This window comes from Nothoprocta perdicaria, unplaced genomic scaffold (assembly GCF_003342845.1).
Source record: "Nothoprocta perdicaria isolate Ctin4 unplaced genomic scaffold, notPer1 scaffold_65, whole genome shotgun sequence".
NCBI classification, from domain to species: Eukaryota; Metazoa; Chordata; class Aves; order Tinamiformes; family Tinamidae; genus Nothoprocta; species Nothoprocta perdicaria.
In genome coordinates, this window is record NW_020455921.1 from 1,287,289 (window position 1) to 1,306,510 (window position 19,222).

The 19,222-nt window shown below is 41.7% G+C and overlaps 1 protein-coding gene across 1 annotated transcript in view; it reads right to left on the reverse strand.

Annotated features, from left to right (window-relative positions):
• FAM110B (family with sequence similarity 110 member B) overlaps positions 1 to 16,432 on the reverse strand; it is a 68,235-nt gene extending 51,803 nt beyond the window's left edge. The window contains exon 1 of the mRNA XM_026050099.1: positions 16,352 to 16,432. The gene's annotated coding sequence lies outside the window, so the exon portion shown is untranslated. The remainder of the gene's footprint in view (positions 1 to 16,351) is intronic.
• Positions 16,433 to 19,222: the final 2,790 nt, after the last annotated feature.

A 19,222-nucleotide genomic window follows, 5' to 3' on the forward strand; every position in this document is an offset into this window, starting at 1 on the left:
CTTAAATATTCTGTGAAATATTCTGTGAAAAATCAGAGGACCCATCACCATTCACAGAGGGGGATGCAGCAGAAAACACAAGCCTAACGTGTCATGTGAACTTTTCTTAGGAACTTGGAAATGCCAGGCTTTAAGGATAGCGCCAAGTTAAACAGTCGTATATATTTTACAGAACATGGAAATTCCCTGCGTTCACCATGATCTCCTCTGGGTGCTTTTTAAGAGGGAGAGAAGTCCCAGTATTTAAGAGTTTCTGGATGATGACACTAAGACTGATGGCTAGAGAACATCTGTATAGCATGCCTACATATGATGCACTCYGGGAAACAAAAAATCCACATGTTCTAAACAAATTTCTGTCTTCTTGCATCTGCTGATATGTTGGCAATATCTTTATGAAGGCCCAACTGACCAAAATTAACAAAAGCAACCTGTCACGACTACTCCCAAGAACAAGARGAGGAGCAGTTAAGCTGTCAGTAAGATCCGTTTCATCCTACTACTGATGGACACTTCCAACAAATGCAGCAGAGAAAGATCTGAAGTGAAGCCTSCGGGAGGTTAACTACTTTGAGCACTACACACTTTACCAGCACAACCAGATGTGGGAGAACACAGGTGTTAGGATTATTCCTTAGCATTTACAAGAACAAAAAAAAATGCCAAATTCAAATGACAAGTCACTGTGAAGACGTGAAGCCATCACCGTGAAACACAACTCCTCTCACACACTACTCCAATTCACCTCCACCTTCATACAAACCTTCCACTGCTCTGTAACCTTCTTGTTTTTCTCCTTATTGGAACRTCTTCTTCCACACTATATTTCAGCAATCACCTCAAACTACGTGAATTTCCTCCATGTCCGCTTATTTTCCTCCCCCTTGCCCTCCCACAAGGAACCTATGGAAAGGGAAGGCAAAGCCAGCACAGCTCAGGTGTTAGTGGATGAGGACCCACCTCCTACCATGCCATGACTTGTGCTTGCCCAGCCAGTTGGCCAGAAGTTTCAGCCACATGAAGGGATCATACTGCCCATCAGTAACACTGTGAGCATAAGAAATAGCCCTAAATAGGACCCTAGACTTCACGCACTGAATACCTGACTTGCATAAATCAAYGATCACACTACCCTACTGAGCAAAGGCTGCATATGGTATGAAAATTGCTTTTTCTAAACAGCCAAGGGAGACAAAGACATTGGGAGACTGTAACAAAAAAATGACAATACATATCATAATTGATCTAAGATAGGGAAGTCATAATATGAAGAATAACAGTAATAAATCTCAACAGTTTACAAGATATGGGAAGTTAAATCTATTTTGGAATGGGCCATAAAAAGGGACTCTGCAAGCAAAGATCAATTTTGCACTTGATATGGAAGCAAATAGGCACCAGGAGTGTCACTTGAGTGAGAAAGCTAACAGGCAAGTTCAGACACATTCCCAGATCTTCCTCAGTGGAAGGGCAGGAAAACCTCAGGATGCAGTATGSACACTTCCAGTGCCTCCACGTCATTAACCTTCATAGTTAGTACTGGCATGTTCTCCTTCCCTCTCTAATTTTGTGTCTTTTTGACTATAACTGCTTTACTGTAACCTGTGACACATTGTCAGATGCTGAGCATATATATCTGAGCTATACATAAATTGGCCTAGGAGAACTTTAAATGCAAGTTTTGGATTACAGGACAAGTGTAATTTTTCAAAAAACGCCATGGTGTAACCAGCAGCATAATAAAGAAAGAATGAAGCCTAACATACCTCCCTTTGAAGGGAAAAAACTGTCAGAGTTGCTCACTTCTGTAATTATGAATGTTATTTCAATTTCTGAGCAGAAAGTACAGCACTGTGGCTTTCTTTGATCCCGTGTGATGACAATGAAGACCTATTAAGCTATTTAAAGCTTGCTGTTTCTCATCCTTCAAAGATTGTTTTCCCCTCTCTTACATCTTGTGTGAGAACGTAYCCAGGTGGAACCACAAGACGCAGCTAGAAAGGAAGCCGAGGTGTGAGGGCCGGGACAGGAGGTGGCTCCTCAGACAGCAACTGAAACCTCTGAGACTTTAAGCCTGTCCCRCACTGGCCAAGCACTGGGTAAGTCAGAGCTTCAAAGCAACTCTCAGATCTCGCAAATTTGCACCAGGGTTGAAGACACTCGACGCAACGGATCCCAGGAGGGTACTAGTTTTCTATGCAAGGGCTTGGGTTAACATTTCAAGACTGGCAAGTCTGAAGACAGCCTACTAACCTTAAAACTTTGTTTTTTCCTTCAAGTAGATGTAAAATAAATTTTGATTTTAATTCTGGAGTCTTAATTTAATGTCTAGAAATTGCATCCTTTTAAGATCACTGTGACTCACTACACCAGAAAACAGTCTTACAAGAAACTAGAGGCATTTTGCTGGAACAGATGAAGAGCCTCTCCAGGAAGAAAGGTTTAATTATGTTATAGAGCAAGTCAATAGCCCTTTTATGAAAGAAAAAAATCTTTCGGARTCTTATTCAGTATAATGTTCCAGCACAACAGTATCCTTGCATCYGGAGCAGCACAGAGACCTAGTGGTTGAAGCGTGGGGCACAGGTAAGATTCCAGGCCCTCCTYTCAAGGATCTTGCTGGATTTTAACCAATTCTTCTGAAATGCAAAAATAAAATTCACTTAACTAGGGCTATGAAAAATTAAGTTAGAACAGATAGGTGCCTGACCCTCAAGTCTAATGAATCACACCCCTGTTGTCTTCTCCTTTCTAGTCATTTGAATAGACACTGCTTCTTGTTTCTAAAATATGAAATAACCCATGAAATAACCCTACCAACATTAGCATGGGAGCTGCAGAATGCTCTAAAAAAGACGGGCAACATTTTCCAGGGGAACTTTCAGCGATCCTGATGGGGGCCAAATGATCTACTTACTGCTTTGTCTTCCCAAGCCCTTCTCAGGCCCAGCACAGACCTGGGCTTCTTTTCTGGTAAGACTACAAGTCCCAGACATACCAGAGGTAGAAGAGTGTGTCAGTAATAGCATAACAGCAGTATCACCAAGCTCCTTGTCCCTAAAACAATTAGGCACAAAAACACAGGAAACAAAAGTCAAAAGGCAAGAGGTCAGGAATTAAGAAAGAGATCAGAATTACAGCTTGYCCAGGCATTCATGAACGTATCTCCAGCACACCCTCTAATAAGGCAGCCTTTAGATAAATGATCAAGTTCCTCCTTGCTCCTTAATCTTCTGTCTTACTCAGGGTCTACAAAAGAGGAGGCTTCAAAGCTAATCAGCAAATAAAGCAGATATGGATATTTTCAAAGTAAATTCCAGCACCTTGTAGTCAAAACATAACCAGCATAACCACAGTAAAAGCTCTAGCAGCAGGAAACCCTGGAAAGTTTCAAAGTTTCCCAAGGGTTTAACACTGATTGCACTGTACATATTCTTCATTTCYGATAACAGAAGGCCCATTTTACAGCACTTAAATGCCGTAATTTCTATGCTTAGTTGAGCTATTACATACAATTCCAYCAGATCCCACCCACTAGCTTAAACATCTGTAATTAGAAGGACTGAAGGAGAGCAGCAKAAAAAACCAAGTGTATACAAGCACCATTTTCACACTGATCAGTTCATCATGTAAGTCAGTGAGTGCATGCCTAACCTTCAAAAAATTGCTATTTATCTCCTTTAAAGTATTTGGGTTATTCTGAGTACTTACAACTGCTCCATTTGCAAAATTTTGTGTCTGCTTCATTATAAACAAATTGAAATAGTTTTGAAATACTGATGTTGAGAAGAATTTACAGGCTCATTTTCTCTTTGTGTGCTTGAAATATAATCAGCTCTTGTGATAAGTTAGTAAAGTACTTCTGGAAACAGTATATTCTACTATCACTTTACATCTTATATCAAAAAATGAGATTAAAAAAAGCAAATCTGATATCTGTGTGCATTCTTTTTGTTTGTTTGCTTGTTTGTTTAGCTACGCTAGGATAAAGGAGAACTATGTTCAGAAAACTCTTTACTCACTCAACGCATGGGATTTAACTTGTATAGCTGAGATTACATAAAGGAGAAGCCTGAAAATGTTTTAGCTTTTCCAGTAGTCACAGTATTTTAGGCTTTTGCATACACTTTTCTCCAGCTCCAAAACTAACAAAGGGAAGAGCTGAAGAATCAAGGATTCCTTCAAGTCCTTCCAGTCAGGTGGTATGATAGAATATCTCCCACCTCATGACATTTCTCGAGCTTTCCTGCGGCACAAGACTGAGTTAACATTTGACAGAACTTGCAGAGAGCTTGCTCAAGTAAATAAAAATGCAAAGAAATACAAAGCCCAATCAACTGTGGATATGCTTGATGGGCTAGAGATAAAAAGCACATGAAATCTGAAGAAGCTGCTGGTGGTGACAGCACTTGAGAAGTTTGCTCTGTCAAAACAGGAACAAAGCAAACAAACAAACAAACAAAATACACACAGAAGAACRAGAACAAACAAAAAAAGAAAAAAAAGAAAGAAGTATGTGCCCACATAAAGGGGGCAACAAATGTCACCCCTAAGATGTCTTAGGGAACAGCAAACTCCAGAAAACAGTCAGCCTCCTAGGTGGTACTACCTCCKTGTTCACCGCTGCAGCTTTCAAACCTGCTAGGCTGCAGTAAGAAGAAAAAAACAAATGAAAAACAAAACAAAAATATCACTGTTGTATGTTATATACATCTTGCTACTGTAAATGTTCAGGCAAACTTACCTGCAACTGCTTTATAACCAAAAACATGCAGCCAATGCCTTCCTAGCAGCAACACGTGCAGAAGCTCACACTTGCCAATTGTAGCTGTATGGACATACTTTTTTTTTTTTTTTTTTTTTTTTTAAACACAGATAACTAGATTTAATTTGCACAGTTCCCAAGGCAGCCAGATGGAAAAAGAGTATTGATTCCTTTCCTGAACCCCTGCAAGTCAGCAGTTCAATCCACCAGCAAACTAAGGCAGCAGACACCTTGACCCTTGATTAAGAACTGCAGGTTCCAGCACACAGCAGTTTCTTGGTRGAGAAGGAGAGCAGCTAAGGCTGCAGCCTGAAACTCTCTCATTGACTTCAGCAACTCCAAACAGGTTCCTAAAATCACTGCTTCCCATTTTCTTTGGGAGTTTCACTTGCATCACATCTTAAGAGTGCAGCCAGCTTGACTCAAACTTCTCTGGGACCGTAACATCCCGCCTCGACAACCGCAAGACTAAGGCTTTCTGAGAGTTTGCCAACAAGCAGCAGGAAAAAGTGTGGGTTTTTTTTTTTTAATGTATAATTAAAGTCATCTTGTAACCTRTGACATGTTGAGGTTAAGCATTTTCTGTTTGATGGTATGTGAAAGAGAAGCCAAGAGCCTAGAGAGGTGAGGTGGTGAGAACACATTCCAAGGTGTTTTTTGTTTTTCTAAACAAATTAAACTCACTGTTGTTTTCTCAGCCGCGAAAGTGAAGAAAGAAACAGGGATAAGAAAATAATACACAGCTAAATATAGGTATAGTTACCTTACACTTYATCTAAACAGTGAGTCATTCAGTATTTGTGCTAGAATTAAAGCATCCAAGCATTAGAGACTGCTGGTGCGCAATGTGTAACAGAATGAAAGACTAACCAGACCAAATCTTACAGATCCTTGCCCCCTTGCCCAAGATAACCTAAGTTACATGTTGTATGAGGAATCCATTTTGTTCTTCATACAAAACACTAAACATAAGGAGTTATTATCTATTTGAACAGACTCAAAATGTTGATCCAACAAAACGTGATCCTCATTCAAGGCTCTGCACGAACATCATCATCTGTTTCTCTTAATACTGAAATTTAAAACCTTGCCTGTGACTAAACCATGCAAATGAGTGTACCAATTTCCAAAGATCATTAGCAATCATTCAGGAAAAGTGTGATTTAATATTTCTTATTTTGATTTATCTTCTAATCTCTTACCAAATCAATAAAACACATTTAGATGAGGCAACATTTTCATTAAACGCTGCCTGTCATCGTGCAAACGCAGCTGAACGCGCCTTGCAAAAGGCTTCGTGAAGAACGACACTATCAAGATGCAGCTCAACACAGTCAGCTCCAAGCTCGGGGGGCAAATCCAGGCTTATTCATTTCTCTGAACCTCTCAGTTGTTCCTCCTGGCTTCTAGTAATGAATCTAACAGAGAAAGCTTTGCAAAGGGCATAAGGCTACTGGACAAATCCACAGGTAACAACACTCTATTAACACTGGTGCAAACACAAGGCCCAAGTTTGGCTGTCAGAATGTTCTCGTGTTGATGACGTGGAACTCTGGATGGAGATAACGAACATCACACTGAAGTGATGGAATAACTTGGGGCTGAGGTCATGTTTCTAGCCGAGCTCTGCTCCCTGAGTGCTTATCAAACAGCTTGTCAGGACACAGGAGAAAACACTTTCCTGTTACTGAAAGTCAACAGCACCTAACCGGACATGAAGGAATCTGTTACAAAATGTGGTTTTAGAAGGTGGCAGTAATGAGACTTTTTTCCTTGTTGTTTTCCCCCTTTTTTTTTTTTAATAAAATTAAACACTATGCATTAGATACATAAACATCCTCCCTTTCTTTTGCCTATAGATCAGCAGAAGGTTTTGGAGATGTCAGCACATACAAAACGGGGGATGCATATTTAGGTTTCAGACTGTATATTCACGCTAAAGAAAGAAATCTATTAAATGCTGGAGTAACAAGCTCTTCTCCAAAYATGGGGTAACGCTCCAGGGACACTAATAGGAAAATAAAATTAAAGTCAACTACTAAAGAGTTCACTGAAAAAATCTTTTCTTACTTTAAAGAGCTTTCATATTGAATACTGGAGGTAAGAAAAAAAACATGTTTTTATTCAATACATTGCTTAAGAAACCTCTAGAAAGTCTCCAAAGACACAAACAGCACAGTATTTGAGCAGGCCTGAGTGGAACCACTTTACTTTATCGCMTAGCGGGTAGCCCTGGACACAGTTACAGTGACGAGCACCGTGTCCCCARTCACCCCGGCAGGCGGGGAAGGTTTTGACAAAGAGCCCTTCTCAGTGCACAGAGGCTGGTAAACCCCGGCCGGACAGCCCCGCTACTGGTAACCACCACGGTGCGAGGTCAGGGGGATGGAGGTCCTGCCTCCTTCTGATTTCTCCCTCATCGCTTGTTTTTGAAGGTTCTTCTTCGTACATGTAAGAGAAAAAGTCAGGGTTTGATTTTTCAAGGAAGTAACTGAAATCATGTAGGCAGTACCTTGGTAATGTGCCACTGGCAACTAATACAGGCAAAAACTTCATTGCCTTGAAAATGTGCCCACTAGAGGAGTAACTGGAATTCCTACATCCGGAGAGAAAACAGGCAGAGGGAGAATTCGCATGGCTCTGCATCTTCCAGGAGAGTAAGCTTGGTAATCACAGCTGGAGGAAAACCATGAACAAGCCATGTGTGCTCATCAACACACTTTTTCCTCTCAAACCATCTTTTCCATAAAATCTGAATGTAGAAACTCAGGYCTGCATGAGGGGTTGCACAAAGTAGAGAACCCCCCTACGCACTGCCTGGCTTCCAACAGCCAGGGCCTTCTACAGTGCAGGCTAAAAGGTGCTAAAATACAATTTATTTTTCTTGCTACAGTTAAGGACCTTCATCTGACCATCTCTCAGAGAAAGCAGGAGGCACCAAACGCAGGGGTACTAGCGGAGAGGCGGTCACACTGTGGTGAATAAGTGTTTGCAAAGCTACTGCTTGTGTAATTTGCTCACAAGTCTTGAGACTTCAGCTGGGCAGAGTTCCTGTATTTGACTTCCAAACAGAGGCACTGCTTTATATTTTTARGGATGTGATTATGTATAGGTAGTTATGTTTGCCTAACTTATTTCCAAGGAAYGGGAGTTGCTGAAGACCTCTGTCTAGACCTCAGATATAGTTAGAGAACATGTTTGAAGGTAGAGAATATGAAAGGAGAGAAAAATCAGGATAAAATGCAACGTTACAACTAGATTAGTGCAGCATCTTTCTTTGCAACCTATTTTCCAAGGTAATGGCACTGCAGTAAGTCTAATCTCAAGACTCCAGCAAAACTTCCATTTGATGCTACAGGAAAAGTTATCACTTCAGATGGAAAAGGGGCAGAGGAAGTGGCAAAAGAACTAGAAATAAGGCTGAATCACCACAAGGAAAGGACAAGAAAATGTGCTCCTACATCAAGGAAATTAAGGTGGTACCAATGTTCCTTCACATTTTTATAAAATACACTGCAAATTGAAGCCCAGGCACCAGTTGGGACTGGGAGCTGACCTGCTGGAGAGCAGCTCCACAGAGAGGGACCTGGGAGTCCTGGTTGACACYAARTTAACCACGAGTCAGCAGTGCCCTCGTGGCCAAGCAGGCCAATGGGATCCTGGCTGCATCAGGAGGAGTGTTGCCAGCAGGTCAAGGGAGGKGATYCTGCCCCTCTACTCAGCTCTGGTGAGGCCKCACCTGGAGAATTGGGGGCAGTTCTGGGCTCCCCAGTATAAGGGGGACGTGGAGCTTCTAGAGAGGGTCCGGTGTAGAGTGACAAAGACGATAAAGTACTGGAGTGTCCCTCAGATAAGGGTCTGAGAGCTGGGCCTGCTTAGCCTGAGAAAAGATTGAGAGGAGATCTTCTCGGTGCATGCAAGTATCTAACGGGAGGGCATCAAGATGGGCCAGACTATTCTCAGTGGTGGCCAGCGACAGGACGAGAGGCACTGGGCACAAACGGAAACACAGGAAGCTCTGCCTGAATAAAAGGAAAAGCCTCTCGACTGTGAGGATGACACTGGAASAGGCTGCCCAGCGAGGTGTGGAGTCCCCTTCTCCGGAGGTGTCTGGGGATGATCTTGTGCAGCACGCACCAGCTGACCCTGCCTGAGCAGGAGGCTGACCTGCATCTCCAGAGCTCCCCTCCATCCTCAACGACTCCACAGAACCTCAAGGGACAGAGCGGGGCGGAAGCCCCTCACTGAAACAGATGAGTAACCCCATRAATTAGTTACAGGAATGAAGCAACAGAGACTACAAGGATAGGTACTTTCACAACAGGAATCAAAAACTCTTAAGAAATGGCAGAGTCATCAGCTGGAAACGAGGGATGAATAAAGAGCTGTGTGCGTGAGTCAGGCACCAAGGACTAGGAGGCTCTGCTACGGTGCCATCTGYGATGCAGGCCTCGGGCTAAGGGAAGAGCACAGCACAAATGATCAACTCGGCCTAAGCTGGAGATACAGAGTTAAAGAAAAACAGAACATTTAGAACAGAGAAGACAGAAATTAAGTTTAAAACCACATTTTCTACTAGTCCCCAACTTTCAGAGCTAAATCATCAGACAATGAAGATTCCAACTTGCTCCTTTCAGATATGCCCATGCAATGAAAACCATATTGTAAGCAGCACCAAGATTTCTACTTGAGTCAGAGGGACAGGACTCTGAATGAAGTGGTTGTTTCTTCCATCCCATGTTTTGAGGAAAGAGTGGGKTTTTTTTGTTTGTTTGTTTTTCCCCACCTCCTAGGAAAACAACCCCTGAGCCTGGGTCACCTACCCAACGATGCAGGCTGCATTACCTGCAGCGTAGCCAGTAAGATGGGGCCCCACTGAAGAATGCATCCACCGATCCTCTCTTGCATAGGAGCACGTTCYTATTTTCACATCATGCAACAACTGCAGCACGTCCTGTAAGAAAGACTAGTGCCAGCAGAGGGAGGCAACTGCTCTTCAGGCAGCAGATCGTGACATTCCTCGCTGCACAGTAGGAAGCCAACGAGTTTGTTTTTGTGGAAGTGAACTCACCCCTCAGCCATTGTGCAAGCGTGGCTTTAAATCAAGCTGTAATTAGATTTTGCTGTATTTAACAAAACCCTTCTTGTTGCTCCTCTTTTCCAGCGCTAGACAGGAAATAAAAGCACTCAGGGAAGAAAAGAGAGAAGAAAGTTTATGTCTTTTCCTTGAGCATGTTCTGGCACACGTGCAAGCGTTAAGTACAAAACACAAAGCTATAAACTTACAGGGGACACAACCCTCACACTGCACAGGAACACAAAGGTCTCTCAGCTGGCCCATGATAAATGCGACCTCGCATTTATCAATACTCTCTTTCACCACATTAATATTGTTAAGAACACTAACAGTCTAACACTTGGAGTCTAGCTGTTCCTCGTAGATTTAATTTACTTGGCAGGAAACAAGTGGAAATCATCTGCTCAGAACTTAGGCAAACTAAGACTGACATGTATTCATTTTAGGTCAGATCTTTTCTTTCCTTCTTAGCTAATTTGCTCATAACATATCCATTTTTAAACTAAATAGCTTCATTCCTGCCATTCCTTGGCCACACTGGTACTCCTAAAATGTAACTACTAGAGCTGTCTTCACATCCACCTTTTGCTGCAACACGTGGCATGCTGGGTGTCTTTGTTTTTCTGGCTGATTTATTTTTAATGAACAACCTAAAGGACACACAACCACTTCACTTTACACTATGAGTAACTCCATAGCAAATGGCCGGTGTTCCCTGTGAGTTTCAATAGCTCCAAAGCCTAAAGTATTTTACAAAGGTGGAGACAACAGGGGATTGGAAGAAGGCCCTGGAAGAAGGGCAAAGCCAGGGGTCCAAGCACAGAACAAAAAGTTTCTCCCCTTTATCCAGCCCCCAAGTACCAGAGAACTCTGTTTCCTAGTGACTCAAAACCTATTCACTGCTATCTAGGCCTATAAAAGTTTCTAAAGACTTGAAGGAAGAGAGATTAACTGCTAATTACTTGCATACAATCATTGCTCGGGATATAATTATTCATTTATTTACTTAAGCTATCAATTCTCCTTTTAGGAAAGTKTGATAATGTGCCTTTGAAATTTCTTCTTAAAACAACCAAAACAAAGGGGAAAAAAAMCCCTACAACATCGCAGATGTCACAATACCCATTTCCTTTCCTTACAARTTTTATGTTATGTTAAATCTGAGGCTTTTTATTTTATTTTTAGAGAACTTAAAGGATAACCAAGCTCTAAAAACAAAAAGTCACCAAGTCACCCTTTGCATTGATTTTCTTTCTGTAAAAGGTTCAGGGAGGAATGGAGGACTTCAAAGGTTTAAAGGTTATTTGTAGAGTATCAGTGGATTTTCCTGTGTTTTTAAAGCACTTAAAAAAAGCATTAAAATACTTAAGAGTATGAAAATATGACAAGAGCCTGAAATAAATAAGACTGTGCAGTCAAGAAGAACAGACAAGGGAAAAGGCTACATTTAGTTATTAAAAATGCAAGTTTAAATGCCCATAAATATTTTTAAACAAGTTTTAGGCCATAAAATAAATTTAATTAACTTTGCCACAGGAAGTCAATAAGACCAGTATTTTAACAGGATTTTTTTAATAAAAAGGATGTTTACCCAAGTATATTAATCAAAAYAAACAATATTAGAACAGATATTAAACTGAATGGTTTGTAGTTTAATCTCTAAATGAAAGAGACCAGGACCAAGCAACTATTGAGTGGGTTATCCCACACCTGTGGGGGACTCTTATTTTTGCTCTTGGAGTATCCGATAGCTCTTCTACAGCAGAGACTAATGAGGTCTCGTTCAGCATCACTCCACAACAACAGTACAAAAATTCCTATTAAATGTGCAGAATTCTGAAACTGTGAATGAGCTGAGCAAAGGATCCCAAGTATTTAACACTCAGCTTACCTGTAGTTAAAAGCACCATGCTGAAAGGAAGCATCCCATGTGCAAGAAACATAAGCATTTGCCATAACTACACTATAGTTAGACTTATTTTCCATCAAGTTCTTTCACCTTTATAAGCTCAGAGGTTTTTTGTTTCCTAGAGGTCTGAAAATTGGCCCAGCAGGGCAGTGATCCACAGCTGCAGGTAGCAGCCAGATCAACATCTAACTAAGGCAAGAACTCAAAAACATATAAATAAAGGTGAGGGGGATCCAACAAGGCACATACACGGAGTGGGCTATGGAACTGAAGCTAGGCAAGGGAAGTCTCGAGAGCAGCTCCTAAGGAGGAAGCCCCCAGTGGGATCCACGTTCCCTTGTTCAGGTTTCCCAGCAGCATCTGCATCCTCCGGACAGCGCTCTGTTTCCACAGGGATTCAAATTTCAAGCTGTCCTTAGAGTAGCAATTAGCTAAGTCTGGCAAAGCTAGAACTATGGGGACAACATGAACGGCCAAAACAGTTCTACTTGAGAAGAAAGGCTAAATTTTGAGCTAGATTAAAAATAAGGAAAGACATACTCGAAATAGCTGAAAGACTACCACTTTGGGGTCATTCCCTGTATTTTTAACCATGACTTGTGAACTGAAAAGCAGGCATAAGGTGTATTCCATGACAGCATTTCATTTGAGACTATCCTCTGCAAAAATCAATGTCTTCCTTCTCATCCTTTGCACTGTTTTGCTAGTCTGAGAATCCCATTTGTGCTTATTGGCCCATTGACACTCCAAGTCGAGGTGCAGGGAAAGCAATGGGGGGAAAAAAGCAGAAAGGAAACTAAGTGCCAGACCTTTCAGGCTAGCAAGACTTTTACACAAGTCAAACTCAAGATCTGTTTGAGGAAACACCATCAAAATGTGTCAGCCTGTTTGCTGAAGCAACTGTGTTTCAGTTGCAGATAGAGACACGGTAAGAATGGTTGAAAATAGGAAGAACCTCACAAAAACAGGAAGAAAATAACATCTCTTCTAGAGATTTGTGCGTTCTCTTTTATAAGACTCTTCCTTTAAAAAGCACTGGTAGGTAATACCTCAAGTAACTTGATATTTAGTTGCAAAATAGCAGATGCAGAGGAAAGAAACTCATCACTTTACAAATATCAATGGCCCAAATAGGTCACTCTTAAGCTCAAAAATCTCCAGACTTCTGTAAAATATRTATTTTTTGAAACCTAATCGAACTTCAGGCCTATAAATCTGATACTTTCACTATTTCCTTCTAGATAATTACGTTTTGTTAGAATTTATTACTTTGGATTAATGTAATTCTACATGAAACCTTACCCCAATAACCTTCTACCACAAAGTAATGCAACCCTCAGCAACATTGCTATCTTAATGATATTCAGTTTCCCTCTTCCATCCTCTCCAAAAACCTCAAAGCAAATAGAAACAATTCAAGGCTATAACTATAACCCCTTATTCCGCCTTTACCATCCCACCCTAAGCCAGCCCTGGGACAGGGCACTCAATCCTACCTGTCCTTTTTGGCTTCTCTAGGGCAGGTCTACCCAAGCTACCCGATTCACTTCCTACACAGGGCATCTCCTCACACCTTCTATTCACCAGAAGAAGCATTAAGTAGATGACAACAGTGAATGGTCTGATCCAAGCATCTTCACTATTTGAGAAATGGAATACAATACACTCTTGAAAAGATTACATGTATTCTGCAGCCTGCTAGAAACGAGTATCTGGTCAGGAGGCTCCTCACAGTAAAAGTGAGCACAACTAGGAGGTAGACCAAAAACCAGGGACCTTCAGAGGAAGAGGCATCACTGGGTGTTGCTTAAGCAGGGCAGAAATCTCCTTTAGGGTAAAAATATGAAGGAAAGAAACACTAACTGTCCTTTACAGTCCAAAGTTTAAATAAGTCAAAGCAGCCAAAGGGAGTAAGAAAGGAAACAAAGTCATAAAAGTGGGTGTACTGTGAAAACCTGCATTTAGTTTTGCTTCTGGAAGACAAAACAAAAACACAAAACAAAAACATTTCCATTTTAAGAACTTTTTTAGGCCTAGCCAAAATTACCCTATTGCAYTGTCACCTTCCTGAGCAGGAAAAGAGAAAGGGAAGAGAGGTCCCATTCACYGGGCAGGGCTCCCTGTGCAGAGAGGGCAGGAGGAGCCTCGCTCGGACCACTCCTGCACTATGGATGGCTGCGTGAGCTCGCTTTGAGAGGGAGGGAGGAAACCCACCCCTGAAAGGCACCCAGGGGCTGGTATCACTGCCACAAAACCTGAGGTACTTGAACTCAGGAAATGCAAAAAAAAATATTGAATAACCCAAGAGGGAAAGAAAAAAAAAAAAATCATATGCAGCCTGAACTTCCTATTTTGAAATTCTGATCAAGAATCAGTGGAAAGAAAATAGAGAAAAGCTATGAATAAAATCCATCACCAAGAGCTCTCAGACGCACAGCGATGCCCGAATAAATCAAACTCATGGTTTCTGGCTTGCGGCACAGGAGTTTGCATCTGAGCATAGCTGGATCTCAGTCAAGGAGCCAGCTTCCACAGCAGCACCTTTAAGCTGCATTGATTTGTACCCAAGCAAAGGCACCGTAAATCTGCTTGAACAGCATTGCGTCATTCTTCTGGTTGCCTTTAAAAAAGTAAATTAAATGTTTTCCATTAGTACAGTAAAGAAGCTATACAATTTTGTTTTTATTTCAAATGCAGTCTCAAGTTACGGAACACTTTAGCTAACGCTGCGGCAAGAACTGCATGTTTCGTATTTGTAAAGCCAGCAATTCGTGCTCATGTGAAACCAGATGTGTACATTGCACAGTTCCCAGGCTTTTTTAAAATGTTGGTGTCGACCAAAAAAAGAGACTTTTCAATTAAATTGTGCAGGATACTGAAGCAAAAAACAACACTCTTTTGGGAGGGGGGCTGGAAGAGAAGCAAAGAGGAGGGCAAGGGCAGCGTGAGCAGAAAGCTTCCAGAAAAACAAAACAGAAAAAATAATCAGCAACGTGTGAACAGAGCTGGAGTACAAAGAAGTGCACAGCTCTGAGAARTAATAACCATAATATTACTTCAGGTAACAAGAACTCCTTAATCAATTATTCATCTAATTTACAACAACAATTACAGCTGCAATGAAAAAATCTAGGGCAAATAATAATAATAAAAAAWATATATATCTTCACAGCTACGAAGTGCCCTTGATTTTCACCAGAGCATTTGGCTGTCTTGTATCATGTGTTTCTGGTTAGCAACACAGCCCTCCAAGAAAGGGAAAGAGAGTCAGAAAGAGAGAACAGACTGATTTGCTGGAAGAAGAAACAGCATTCAAGACTATTTCCATCCCATACACCGKGCATCAAAAAACTTGCAGTCTCTACCCTTTGTACCTGAAATATACCCCACCKTTAGGTATTTCATGCACCCTTATAGGATTAGGTAGATACCTTCTATGAAGCCTTTGCTAATACGTAAAGTTTCACTTTTTAAGAGTATGGAAAAGGCTGTATTTCTTTTTAGTGCATGGATATTTCAACATGTATTCATTCACATACTCCTGAAGTAAATGCAGAAAGGGAAACATTAGGAGAAAAAAATATTTGGTTTTGGCAGGGGGTTCAKCTTGAAATTGCTGAATAATAATAGTTTTTTTCTGCTCTTCTAAGGTTTCAGTACAAAATCCTTACTTACTCAAGAATGACCTTGCTCCTGGACTAAAAACCAAAATTTAATGCCAAGGGGACAGAGAGAGGTGAGGAGAATGGTGTAAGGGGACAGGTTGACCCAAGCACGTTGGGTTGGTGACCCATGTTTAAAAGTTCCCTGTTTAATCTTGAGGAAATGCGTGGAAAAACTCAATCTCCACTACTTCYCACTTTTTTCAGCCAACTCCGTACACAAGGTCAATTAATGTTTTCAGGGTGAAGGAGAGATTCTGCATGTATCAACAGCACATTCAAAACACTGGCTTGCAATGAAGCTGTAGGATGGTCACATCTCCCAAAGTGGCCCTCTGCAGTGCCAAAAGGCCTCAAGTTCAACATCTCTGGATCTCATTTCTCCCTCATGCTTCAGCATTCATCCTTTAAAACCAAGAACATGCTCAGGATGACCAGGGATGACTAAGAAACAAGTGAACTACTAATGAGCAGATATGCACCTTACAGAAACCTCATTCTCCTCCCGTCACTGGAGGCATCTTATGGCACTTCCCATAATTTTGCGGCCACTGGAAGGGAGTTCTGAATTCAGCAATTAAAATGGGGTACATTTGCAAACAACAATGCACTGTAGATAAACAAGCTGTTCCCTTGTCAAGAAGGAATTGTGGATTTATCTTTCCACCAGTTTTATCAGGATTACTGCTTGTTCTAGCCCAGAGTGTACTGTTTTCTTTCCTCCAGCTTTGGCTGGGACGTTTATACCACGCAGCAAGCAACAATCCTCCCAAGAGAGCAAAAAAAAAAAGCCTAGAGATATGCCATTGTGTGCTTATTTAGTAAGAAATTAAAACAAAGAAATTTTAAAAATATATAATATATCCTCATCTCGCAACCACTTCAAAATGATGGAGTTTGAATTCTTCTTAAAAAGAATTGAAAAGTTAAACTCTTACCTGGAGTTGTGAGCGCCTGGTCTCTCGGGAGGCCTTCACCTTCGGCAGAGGTTTCGGGATGGAGAGTCACCCTCACCCGGAGGAAGCTCTGGAGCCTCCGTGCRGCAGTGCCTGGAGGGCGACACAGCGAGAGGGAGGCGTTCAGCCCCACTGTTACTGCCACCAACGCCACAGCCCCGGCGCTCTTTTTGGCTGGATCTGCCAGCTTGAACAGCGGGAGAGCAGCGTTCAGCAGCCACAAGCGCACGTCCCTCCTTTGGAGGCCAAAGGCCTGCAAGGAGAAACTTGGCACTTCCAGCCACGCGCTGGGTCTGCTCCCAGTTCCTCCCTCATTGACACTACCAGCCCCATGGCCAAAACGTCAAGACTTGAAATTTAACAGGCTGCATCTAAGGGCAYGAGTTTGTCTCCTGCTCTGAGGGTACACGGAGGCTCTGGGAAGGCTTCTGAGGGATGAGCAGAGGGGCYAAGACACCATCTCCCGTGGGGCACCCACGTGCGGCACCGCTGCAGGCCAGAGCTTCAGCTGCCTTCCCCCAGCTCCCTCAATATACCTCAATAAACCTTCTCTTGCTGAGAAAGGCTTCAGAACGCCCCACACACCTCCAAATCAGAGGAGATGGGTAACACAGAAGCTGCCTTCCCTGAAACGAGTGACATTAATAGCTTCTTTTCATGTGCAAAACATCCATAAAAGAYTTATTAGGTTAAAAGATGTGACCTAAATATATATTTAGGTTTGGCTCTTTTTCTCAACATGCCACCTGGGGTACGACCTGCTCTAATTACTCTATACTAAAAAGAAAAGCATTCAAAYAACTGCTTTTTCTAGGGTTTGGCTTTCAAAGGATAGGCTCAAGCACCTTTACTGGCACAGGCAGATGGCACAGCCGCTTCTTTAAGCATTTGGGAGTGATTTTCATTTACCAATCACTGTTATTCGCTCAAAAACCAGGACTGCAACCAGGATAATGACTCTACGATGAAACATGGAATTTCTATGCTAAAAATTGCTAAAATATTTGCAAAAACTGTTTAAACAGATTTACGAAAACAGTTACCTCCCAGAATCAACACACAAAGAAGCAACAATTGCCAGTGGTTATTTCACCTTCTCTCTCCCTGCACCCCACACCCCAGTCTGGGGAGAATCTGCCCAAGTTTAGGTCTCCACCCTAGCACACCTAAGATTGCTGGTTCACCAGCTTTGAAGACTGTGTTGCACGGGTACATGGATCTTAGCACAGATTGTCCTGGAGATTTGCTACGTTTGAAATAGTAGCACAAAAGAAACAAGGAACAAAGGGAATTCGGAGGCAGATGGGAGCTGCCTCGTGTGTGATCACAAATGAGAAGAAACAACAAGAGAAACATGAAGGCATAAGCACATAAACAGTCGTAGCTTTAYAGCTACTCTGTTATCATGGGACTACTGTAGCACTATCCTACTTGATATAAAAGCAAAAATTAAAAGTTATAACCCTAAGTGATAGAAAACAAACAGAAAAGTCTGCCAGCCTTTACTTGCTTGGTACAAAGTCTAACCATAAATTTCCAAATAGAAATACATTCTTATATGTTACCATGAGTTCGATATTTCAGATCACTACTTCAAGCAGCAGTTCCAAACTGAAACTCCTCTCCACCTGAAAACTAAAGAAACTTTGCAGGGACAAGGATGGCAGCAAGTCAGTTTAAGATCTCAGTAGATCCATATTTGAAGAGTGAAGAAAAAGGCAGCAGGTTGAGTGCAGCTAGGATGGTCCAGTCATGGTCCAGCCATTTTTCTTGGCCTAGCTTGAGCAAGTCCAAGTACTTTTTATCTCCAAATTGAAGGAGAAATATTGCAAATATCAATGACTTACTGCAGCATACTAGACACCTCCAGATCCTTAAGGGCTCTAATCCCCGCACGCACTAACTGAAAGAAAAAAGAAAAAAGAGTGACTAAAAAGAAAGAGTGACTGAAAAGAAAAAAGAGTGACTAAATATTGCAGAAAATAAAAGGTTTGCCTTCTCACGCAGGGAAATATCTAGCTTCCCAGAGCAGCTTCTACTCCCTACTTCTGCCCTGCTTGAAACGGGAGCCCTGCGTTTTCTGCATCTCCTGCAAGTGAAGGTYGCTCTTACAGAGTCTACAAAGAACAGTGGTTATAGTTCCCAAGCCCGTATCCAGAGCTGTGGTTAATTCAATCACCCATTTAAATATAGGGCTGTTTTAAAAAGTATATGTGTGTGTGAATAAAGGATATGAGTATAGGCAGTTGTCAGTCAGCTACTCTGAGAACTGTACTTCAGAAATATCTTTATAAAATKTCTTTTGTACTTGTGGATCAGATCTTGAGTTTCAGCCTTAAAAATCTGGAGCCTTTCAGGACACACACAGTCTGTCACCTGCTTCAGTGTCCAATACCAACAGGCCTTGGATGTTCTTTTTGAGACAAGTTTTCAGCCTTTTTCAGAACGAATATCCTCATTTGCCATGCTCCTCCCTCAACTCAAACTCTGTGGAAGAAATCAAAGTTTTAGCACATACAAAAACACACATCTTGGAGGAAGACAAGCCCAATCTAATTCAGAAGGATCAGTGAATGAATGAATGGACTCTTTATTCTAACAATCCCAAAAGCTCCTAGCTAAACCTTCAAACTTCACTCGAGTCTACCCTGAGGTTTCCATAATCCAAACGTAAGTCTTTAAAAATGTAGTATTTCTTGACAATGAAATAAGCTGATACTGAAACTCAGCAGCATGATTAAACCAGCATGATTTGATACCCTGATGCTTTGATAAGGTGCTACCTTAATCACTGTCACTTGGAAGAAAGAGAAGTGAAGCAGCTATAYCCAGGCAGCTGGAAGCAGCTAACTA